Below are 9,697 nucleotides of genomic sequence, written 5' to 3' on the forward strand. Positions count from 1 at the left end.
TAGATTACAAAAAGTTTTGGAACGCCTGCCTTTACACAAATATGAACTTTAATGGCATCCCAGCCTTATGCCTCGTACACACAAGTGTTTTTTCTGAGGGGAAAACCGCTATGAGAGCTTTTCGTCTGGAATCCCGGCCATGTGTATGTTCCATCGCAGTTTTTCCTGTCTTCAGTACCTGCCCAGTGATCTCCAGCCATCAGGTCTCTGCCAAGGCCCAGCCGGAGCCATCTACTACATCGGCCTTCGTGCCACTCTGTGTCCTTCACTCCCTGTCATCTCTACCAGTGGCGTTGGACAGGAGGTGCAAGAGAAACGCCCTCTACTGCTCGATCTCCACCAGGTACATGACATCCACAATGAGCAATTCAGAAAAAACATATGAAAATGTGGGCAAGATCATCATCTTGATGAGATTAATGCACCCCAAAAGATTGAGCGGGATATTGATACAAATCTTTAACAGCAAAAGCAGACAGATTCCACATCACCTGCACGCTCAGATACCTAAACTTCTCCACCCAGCACAAAGGAGAGGGACTAGCTACCCATCTGACCCCAGAGTCTAGAGAAAACAGAACAGACTTGGACCAATTATTATGAATGTCAGAATATATACTGTACCAAAGGCGTCAAACAATTCCAAGGCCATCAACAGTGAGAGCCGGTTCACACAGGGGCGGCACGACTTCGGGGGCGACTCGGCCAGGCGACCTGAAGACGACTTCCAAGGCGACTTGCAAAATGACTTCTGTATAGAAGTCAATGCAAATCGCCCCGAGTCGCCCCCAAAGTCGTACAGGAACCTTTTTCTAAGTCGGAGAGACTTGCGTCGCTCCTATTAGAACGGTTCCATTCACTAGAATGGGACGCGACTTGTCAGGCGGCTGCGTCGCCTGACGAGTCGCCCCAGTGTGAACCAGGTCTGTAAATACAGCAAGGATTTGTCGGCATCAGTGTTGTAAGTAACAGCGTTTAAATAAACGCCGTTACGTAACAATTGGCCTGCTGAGGGTAACGAGTAATCTACCAGATTACTCTTACCCTCTCGGCAACGCCGTTCCCATTACTTGGGCGGCGTTACCGAGATTACATTGAGCGCGCGCGGGTGGGGGCAGTCCGGGCAGACTCTGACTGAGGGGGTCATGTCTGATCATGTCTGTGAGTGTGACACGGTCGGTATGTCTGACTGTCAGTCACTCTGTCAGGGGCAGGGCGGGATGGAGCTGGCCTGATTGTGATTGGGTCACATCATCCTCTTGATTCGTCGCCGGCGGGTCATGTGTCGACGTTGTGACTCGTGGGTGGCGCTGGCGCATGCACGCGCCTGGAGTCTCCCGCCCGCGGCCGCCTGCAGCAGTGTCGTGTGACGGGTGTGTCGAGGGAGTCTGGCGCTCACCTCCTCAGAGTCCTCACCTGAGTCACTCTTTAGCCGAGCATACACTCAGCCGCCGACATCTCCCCCGGCCCCCGTGGAGGCTCCGCTCCACCACCACCGGTCCGGACTCCGGGGATACCTGAGAGCGCCAGCAGACCAGCGCGGACCGACTGTGGCCCCTGCGCAGGTGAGGAGCCGAGGATCGGATTGGAACTGGGAGTGGGGGGGGGGGGGGGAGAGCGGCCTAGTCTAAGGCCTGGTGAAATATGAACTTTGTGCTACTGCTGAGCTGACTGACTGCTGATATTGCTTGTAAAGCTTAAAAGACTCCAATTATCTGTCTATATAACAGGCTGTTATAGACAGATAATTGGAGTCTTTTAAGCTTTACAAGCAATATCATTTTTGTGGTGCTCTCCGTCTGTAACTATGGAAGACAATGACAGAGCTTTAGTTGCTGTGTAATCCCAATTTTGTCCTCTTTCTTTATTGGTTTAGACCTCATTCACGCTTAGGGCCGTTCGGGTCCGTCTGTCACGGACCTGAACGGCCGCTCCATGCATCGCTATTGAGCGTCGGATGTCAGCGGAGACATGTCCGCTGACATCCGACGCGATCAGACCCACTAAAAACAGACGTATGGGGGCCACGTCCCCATCCGTCCATGCGGATCGGATCGGGTAAGTTCTGATGAAAACGGACATGCTGTCCGTTTTCATCAGATCGCTCCATAGGACACAGCGGTGCCCGACAAGCCCCTCCCCGCTCAGTGAGCAGAGAGGAGCTTGTCATCCGTCGGCTCAGCGAAGATCTGTGGACTGATCTCCCGCTGAGCCGACAGGAGCAGGAGGACTCTGTAGCGACGGCCTTACAACCTGTTAGACCAGACAAACTAAATAGATGAAGAATGACTAGGTGTATGTAATCGTGTAGGATTCTTAATCCCCTGTGCTGTATTCTCCAACATGATTCATAAAAATACTTCAGACTTTCAAATATAATGTGCTTGAGACATAAAGGTGTATTTAAACTGAACAAATGATAATCAGGTATCCAGGAGACAGAATGCCTTGTAAAGCTGGGGTTGTAAGCACTTAGGGCCAGATCCACAGCCCCGCAGCGCAACGTAACTTAACAGATTTAAGTTACACTGCCGCAAATTTCCTAAGTTAGGTATCGATCCACAACACACTTACCTGGAAATTTGCGGCGGTGTAACTCAAATCCGTCCGGCGCAAGGCGTTCCTAATCTAATGGGGCGAGTCCCATTTAAATTAGGCGCGCTCCCGCGCCGGACGTACTGCGCATGCTTGTGACGCAAATTTCCCAACGTGCTTTGTGCGACGTGACGTAATTTTTTGAACGGCGCGTAGCGTATTTCCGTATTCCCGTACGGCTTACGCAATCGACGTAAAATTTAAAGGACGGCCATACTTTACACAGCAGTGCGCCTGCTGTGTAAAAGTAGGGCTGCATTACAAAAGTGTAACTAAGCGACGGGAAACTAACGTAGCGGCGACGTAGCGAACGCGAAAAAGCTTTGAGGATCGACGTAACTCCTCATTAGCATACCCGACGCGTAATTTCGACGATGAATGCCCCCAGCAGCAGTCGCGGTACTGCATCTTAAGATCCGGCAGTGTAAAACTATTACACCTGCCGGATCTTCTGTCTATCTCTTGGAAACTGATTCTGTGGATCAGTTCCAGAGATAGAAACAGGGATACGCAGGCGGAACAGCAGATCCGCCTGCGTATCTCTTTTGAGGATCTGGCCCTTAATGAAGAGAGACCATATATTCAGTTAGGTTTATAATAAAGAAAGTGAGAAATATTAGTCTCAGTTACTTTGCTGAGTAACTAGTTACTTTGCCAATGAAGTAACTGAGTCACTTACTCAATTACTTTTTCGGACAAGTCATTTATAACTGTAACTAATTACTTTTTTAAAGGAAGATGAGCAACACTGGTCGGCATAAAGCGACAATTTTTCCTCTAGCTGTCCAATGCAAAGACCTCGAACCCTTGGAGAAACTCTAATTAAGATAGCCAGGGGTTCAAGGACAAAGGAAAACAAACAGCTACCCTTCCATGACATAAACAGGTAAAACAGCTGAGTATTTGTGCAGACCCTGGCTATAGGAGACCTACTGTATAGTCCAATGTGTTTTTAACCTTCCTGGCGGTATGATTCTTTCAGATATTTGGTGCTGAAAGCGGTACAATTGTTTTGCATGGAAATTTGGTGTTTTATATTGTAGGCCTGTAATTCTTAGGAATAACTCACTTAAATCTGTCCAAAGAAGAATCTATTAGAGTTAGGCCCCGTACACACGATAGAATCCATCCGCTGAAAAATCTCAGCGGATCGGTTTCAGCGGATAGATTCTATGGTGTGTACATTCCTGCGGATATTTATCCGCGGAAATTTCCCAATTCCAGCAGATAAAAATTTGTAGACATGTCTACAAATCTATCCGCTTGAATTGGCTCCCGCGGATCGATCCGGTGGTCTGTACAGACTCACCGGATCGATCCGTCCGAAGGGATCCCCCGCATGCGTCGTAATGATTAGACGCATGCGTGGAATTCCTTTTATGACAGCGTCGCACACGTCGCCGCGTCATCATCGGCGCGACACGTCATCGCGAGGGGATTTCGGCGCGGATTTCGATCCGATGGTGAGTACACTCCATCGGATCCAAATCCGTGGAAATCCTCGAGAGGATTTATCTGCGGATACGGTCCGGTGGACCGTATCCGTGGATAAATCCTCTCGTGTGTACTAGGCCTTAGACCTCCCAGGTATGATAAAGTTTGAAACACAAAATCATAAACTATAATATAATAAATAACTATAAATAATTATAACAAATAATAATGTAATTATAATAAAAATTATTCAATAATGTAATCAAATCAAAAACACTGAAATTTGCTCAGTTGCAGAATTGTCGCTGTCATTACTTTTATTTTTTTATTACGAATTTCCCCACAAATCGCTATCGCACAATTCTGCAAGTGATTATAATTTATAATTTATTATGCTCTAAAATCACTTTTGACATAAAGGGACACTTTTTGGTTGCTATGGACAATCTACAGAACACTGGGCAGACCACTAGGGACAAGGGGGGGGGGGGGGTGTATTTTTTACATACAGTACTGTAATCTATAAGATTACAGTATACTGTATGTAATGTGTTTAAAATTTTCCCGGCGCAAGTCTTTTTTTCACGTCGCGATTCACAAAACGTCGGCGCGTCGTAATTTCGGGCAAAGCAAGTCGGGAAATTTGCGTCGGGAGCATGCGCAGTACGTCCGGCGCGGGAGCGCGCCTAATTTAAATGGTACCCGTCCCATTTGAATTGGCCCGCCTTGTGCCGGACGGATTTAGGATACACCGCCGCAAATTTCCAGGTAAGTGCTTTGTGGATCGGGCACTTAGACAGAAAATTTGCGGTGGTGTAACCTAAATCGGTTACGTTATGCTGCGCCCGGGCTACGTGAATCTGGCCCAAAGTGCATATAAAAATCTTAAACGGACATAAAAAATGATGTTAGTGCAAACATTACAATAATTTCCCAAAATATGTACACCCTAAAAATACACCATCGTTTTCTTTTATTATAAAACCCGGCTAACTGTATAAGTGTAAACTCTGCCGCACAAATCTTTGCCTTTGATATACATCTTTAACTCAAGATTCTAAACGAGGTCTTCTTTGTTGTGTAGCCTTAGATTGCAGAGAGAACATGTTGTTCTTTGCTCATAAAAAATAGATTGAGTAGCTGGCTTTTTGTAGCTCTTTAATACTATAATGTAAACCTGTCAGTAGCTAGTGATGCTATAAGAATAAATGTATGCATATAAGAACATTTTACACCACAATGTTAAGGAAGTTGCCTTCAAACTCTAAAAGCACAGCAACGTGCATTGCATTCATATTTTGCCATTAAAACAATGGGCAGAGAAAAGTCTGCATTGGCATATAACTAGGGGAAGGCAGCTGAGGCAGCTGTGAAGGGCACAGAGAACACAGGGGTGCAAGTATAATAGTTATTGATCAATTTCTCATACCGGTATATATATACAGTATTTTTATATATTTCAGGCATGGGCCCCCTGGAGCAGAAAACCGATGGGGGGGAGGGGGAAAAAGTGGAGGGACCCCCTAAATGGGGCTTTAAAGGCAACAAAGGTATACAGTAATCACAGTAATCCAAAAAATAGATAATTTAATATTCAAAAATGGAAATTGTACACATATATCACATAGAATTATTTAAAAACAATACATGGTTAGGTGTCATTGAAAAGCAAGGTCCATGAAGACATACACGGCCCTACGCGTTTCGGATTACCCTTCATCAGGGGCCGAAGTATATGTAGTCAACGAGTATAAGAACCACTTTTCTAAAAAACAAAGAAAGCATATATGTTGCAAGTGTTACAAAATAGAAAAATGGCAATAAATACATCAAAAGGTGCAGATAAAAACACACACATACCAATCACAGCGTTTAATCAACCCTGCACACCCCAGAGAAAGGACACCACTATCAGGACGCAGAAAGACTCCTCTGGATGAAATTAAGAGGAAGGAAGCCGGCGGTGCAGAATCACATATAGCAAGACCTCAGGCCCATATAGTCACAAAGTAACATATGATAATGTAAAAACCTGTCCATAAAAAAAAAGGGACAGGATAAATATACATGTAATGAAATACCTAACCATATGTAGAAAAATATGTCAAAAAATAATAATTAAATAACCGCATACCTGAGGTTAGCAGAAATGTGTCATATTAAATTTGGCCAGAGGTGTCAGTAGAGAGCTAGCAGAGCTCCAATCTGTGAATACAATGGATGGCAATGGAAACAGGCATTAGATAAGGAAGGAGGGAACCAATGCAAAAGGTGATAAATAAAAGGATCCAGAGTAAGGGAGTACTTACAAGAGACAAGCGCTCAGTGTGGCCACCAGACATGTCACTAGTACCTCTGCCGTCCAGCAATGTCTGACATTGTTTGGACGGCTAGAGGTTTATATAGGGAAGTAAGGGGGCGGGCCTAGGTATGGCGGGCGTGGTCGGAGAGACCAGGCGAGCCGTAATAGGCCGGTAGTGTGGAAGTGGGCAGTAGTAAACAGACAGCATGGGGAAAAGACTGAGAAGGCCTGTCAGGTGACAGTCAGTCACCTGACACGGAAAGGAGAGTGGGACAGGAAGTAAATGGGAGTAGGCTAATGTAAAGGGAAGGGGCGGTGCGGAGACAAAGACTGCTGAGAAGGTGTCAGCAGTGAAGGTTAAACTGGGAAATGATTATTGGTTGTAAAAAACGGCAAAAAAAGCTGCTGGGAAGGACACCAGACATAAAATATATAATAGGAAAATGATAAGGCCATTTAAATAAGGAGGGGACATTGTTCAATGTATACCAGGCCAAGGACACAAACGAGGTAAAGGTATTAAAGTAGTAAGTATATGGTCAAAGGGCCAAAAAGAGATCCAGGGACATGCAGGAAAGCCAGGGGTAAAAGGAATGAAACCCCTGCAGTTTACAAATCCCTGTTATGGGCGCAGGTATAGACCCTAGGTCAAACGACACCTGAAAGGTGCGAAGGGACCAGGTCTGGGGAAGCCGTCCCTCAAAAGGGGGACGGCTTACGTGCGCCCAGCTATATATAGTGAAACAAACACCGCACGGACAACAATTCTGAGCCTGTGGGAAGTCCCTAAAAAGGGGAATGCACAGGGGATACAGGGACATAATAATGATTACATAAATCATCAATGTTTACACAACGATGAAAACAAAGAAGTCAATTGGACAAGAAACATGAAATACAAAAGGCAAACAGAAAAAGGCAAAAATACCAAACAACACAGTATCGTATCAATCTTTCTCGCACCCCCCAGATGAAAAGCCCTCCAAAAAGGGCCTTAAACTGATCTGCTCGTTAAGACCAGGAGGGTGATTGGCCTCTAGCTCAGCGATCCAACGGGTTTCGAGCTGTAAGAGGATTTTGTTCCAATCCCCTCCTCTGGGGTTAGGATGGACTCTATCAAGGATCAAAAATTTGACCCCCAGAAAGTGTCCATCGTGTTCGGTCAGAATATGACGCCCAAGGGGTAAATCAGGATTGGCCGTACGCATGGCATGCAGCTGACGGGATGCCCGTTTATGGAAGGGTAGTTTGGTCTTACCCACATAAAACCTCTTGCAATGGCAAGTTAGCAAATACACTACGCCAAAGGTTTTGCAATTGGCGTAGTGTCTGGGTTTATGGAGTTGGCCATTGGGTAGAACAATTTGCCGATCGGAGTTAATATAACGGCAAATGGAGCATCCTCCACAAGTGAAGGTGCCTTTCCTCTTGCATGGGTCACACCTAAAGGTGCCTTTAAACTCACTGGTCACAAGGTGGTCCCTGAGTGACTGAGCTCGGCGATATGTAATCGCAGGTTCCTTTGGTACGAAAGGTCCTAATTGGGGATCGATCAAAAGCAGATGCCAAAATCGTTTCAAAATGTCTCTAGTTAGTTGATGTTGGGAGTGGTATTTTGTAATTATCCTAACAGCCTCATTGTTATCGGAGGATTTCTTTCCTGTCTGAGTCAAAAGGAGTGACCGAAGGTGCCCATTAGCACGTTGAAAGGATCTTTTTAAGTTTTTCTTGGAATAGCCTCTAAGTAGTAGCCTATCTCTTAGTCCTGCCGCCTCTAGAAGAAAATCTTCTTGCGTCGAACAATTTCGCTTGAGGCGCAGGTATTGGCTATATGGTATTGATTTTATTAATGGAGAGGGGTGGGCACTGGTGGCGTGTAATATGGTGTTACCCGCTGTGGGTTTTCTGAAGAGTCCCGTTGATAGGGTCCCATCAGGGCTCTTTAGCAGGGTGACATCGAGAAAAGCAATCCGAGAGCTACTAAAATTCATAGTGAATTTAAGGTTAAAATCATTGCAGTTCATGATAGTCATGAACCGCTCAAGCTCTGGAATTGAACCCTCCCAGATCATAAGAACATCATCTATGTATCGGTGCCATCCAGATACAAGATGAATGAGGGGTTGTACAGGGGTACTGGTCAAAAATAACTTCTCCCACTCCCCCAGGTACAGGTTGGCATACGATGGGGCACACGAAGTCCCCATCGCAACCCCCTGCACCTGGAGGAAGTGGGAGCCATCAAAAGAAAAAACGCCATGATAAAGTATAAATTCCAGTGCCATGATAAGAAATTCTCAGAGCCTACGATCTCCCCGAAAAAATGGGAGGAGAGTGTTCTTTATAGCAGATAATCCCAAAGAATGTGGGATTGAGCTATAAAGAGCCTCCACATCGATCGCTACCAGTAGTGTTCCTGGGGATACTTTGAAATGCTGGACTTTTTGTAAGAGGTGGATGGTATCCTTAATATAGGATGGGAGGTGCAGTACAAAGGGTTTGAGGTGGGAATCAACCCACATACTGAGATTCTCAGTTAGGGCGTCATTGCCAGATACAATGGGTCGTCCTGGTGGGTTAACAATGTCCTTATGGACCTTGGGTAAACAGTAAAATGTTGGAATTTTCGGGTATTTAATACGGATAAATTCCCACGTGTCTTGATTAATTACGCCCTGAGAGAACGCTCCATCCACCAGAACATAAAACTCGGTTTCGTATCTGATGATAGTAGATTTTGGGATGGGAATGTACCAATCCTTATTGGAAAGAATCTTTAGACACATACTCCTGTACTGATCATTGGTTTGAATCACAATATTCCCTCCTTTGTCAGAAGGCTTAATGGTAAGCTGGTGACAATCTTTTAATTTTTCAAGTGCCCCATTAGGTTGGTAAGTCATAAGATGGGGGGGAGGGGGGGTGCTGCCGCGAATTGAGAAGCGGGGGGGGGGGCACTTTCAAAAAAAAATAAAGAAAAATATATATAAAAAAAGGGGGTAGCCATCCGGGGCCCTGGGGACCTCTGGGCCCTTTAATAAAAAGAAAAAAAGAAATAAAAAAAAAATATAAAATATATATATTTATTTATTTTTAAAAAGGGGGGTTGCCATCTGGGGCCCTGGGGACCTCTGGGCCCTTTAATCATTTTTTTTTTTATAAAAAGAAATTACAAAAAAATAGGGGTTTCCATCCAGGACCTCTGGGCCCTTTAATAAAAATAAAAAAAAGAAACTGCTGGGCCCTTTAATAAAAAATGAATAAAAAAAATATATATAAAAAAATAAAATAAACATTTATAAAAAAAAAAAAAAAAAGGGGGGGGGGTTGCCATCCAGGGCCCTGGGGACCTCTGGGCCCTTTAAT

The 9,697-nt window shown here is 45.1% G+C and overlaps 1 long non-coding RNA gene across 1 annotated transcript; it reads right to left on the reverse strand.

Moving 5' to 3' along the window:
- Positions 1-5,596: 5,596 nt before the first annotated feature.
- LOC120913444 lies at positions 5,597-6,447 on the reverse strand. Its single transcript, XR_005743516.1, has 4 exons — positions 6,339-6,447; positions 6,164-6,234; positions 5,890-6,061; positions 5,597-5,794 (listed from the first exon to the last, which is right to left on the reverse strand). It is a non-coding gene; the product is annotated as an uncharacterized LOC120913444 (long non-coding RNA).
- Between the last annotated feature and the right edge of the window lie 3,250 nt (positions 6,448-9,697).

Source organism: Rana temporaria, chromosome 9, assembly GCF_905171775.1.
Source record: "Rana temporaria chromosome 9, aRanTem1.1, whole genome shotgun sequence".
NCBI classification, from domain to species: domain Eukaryota; kingdom Metazoa; phylum Chordata; class Amphibia; order Anura; family Ranidae; genus Rana; species Rana temporaria.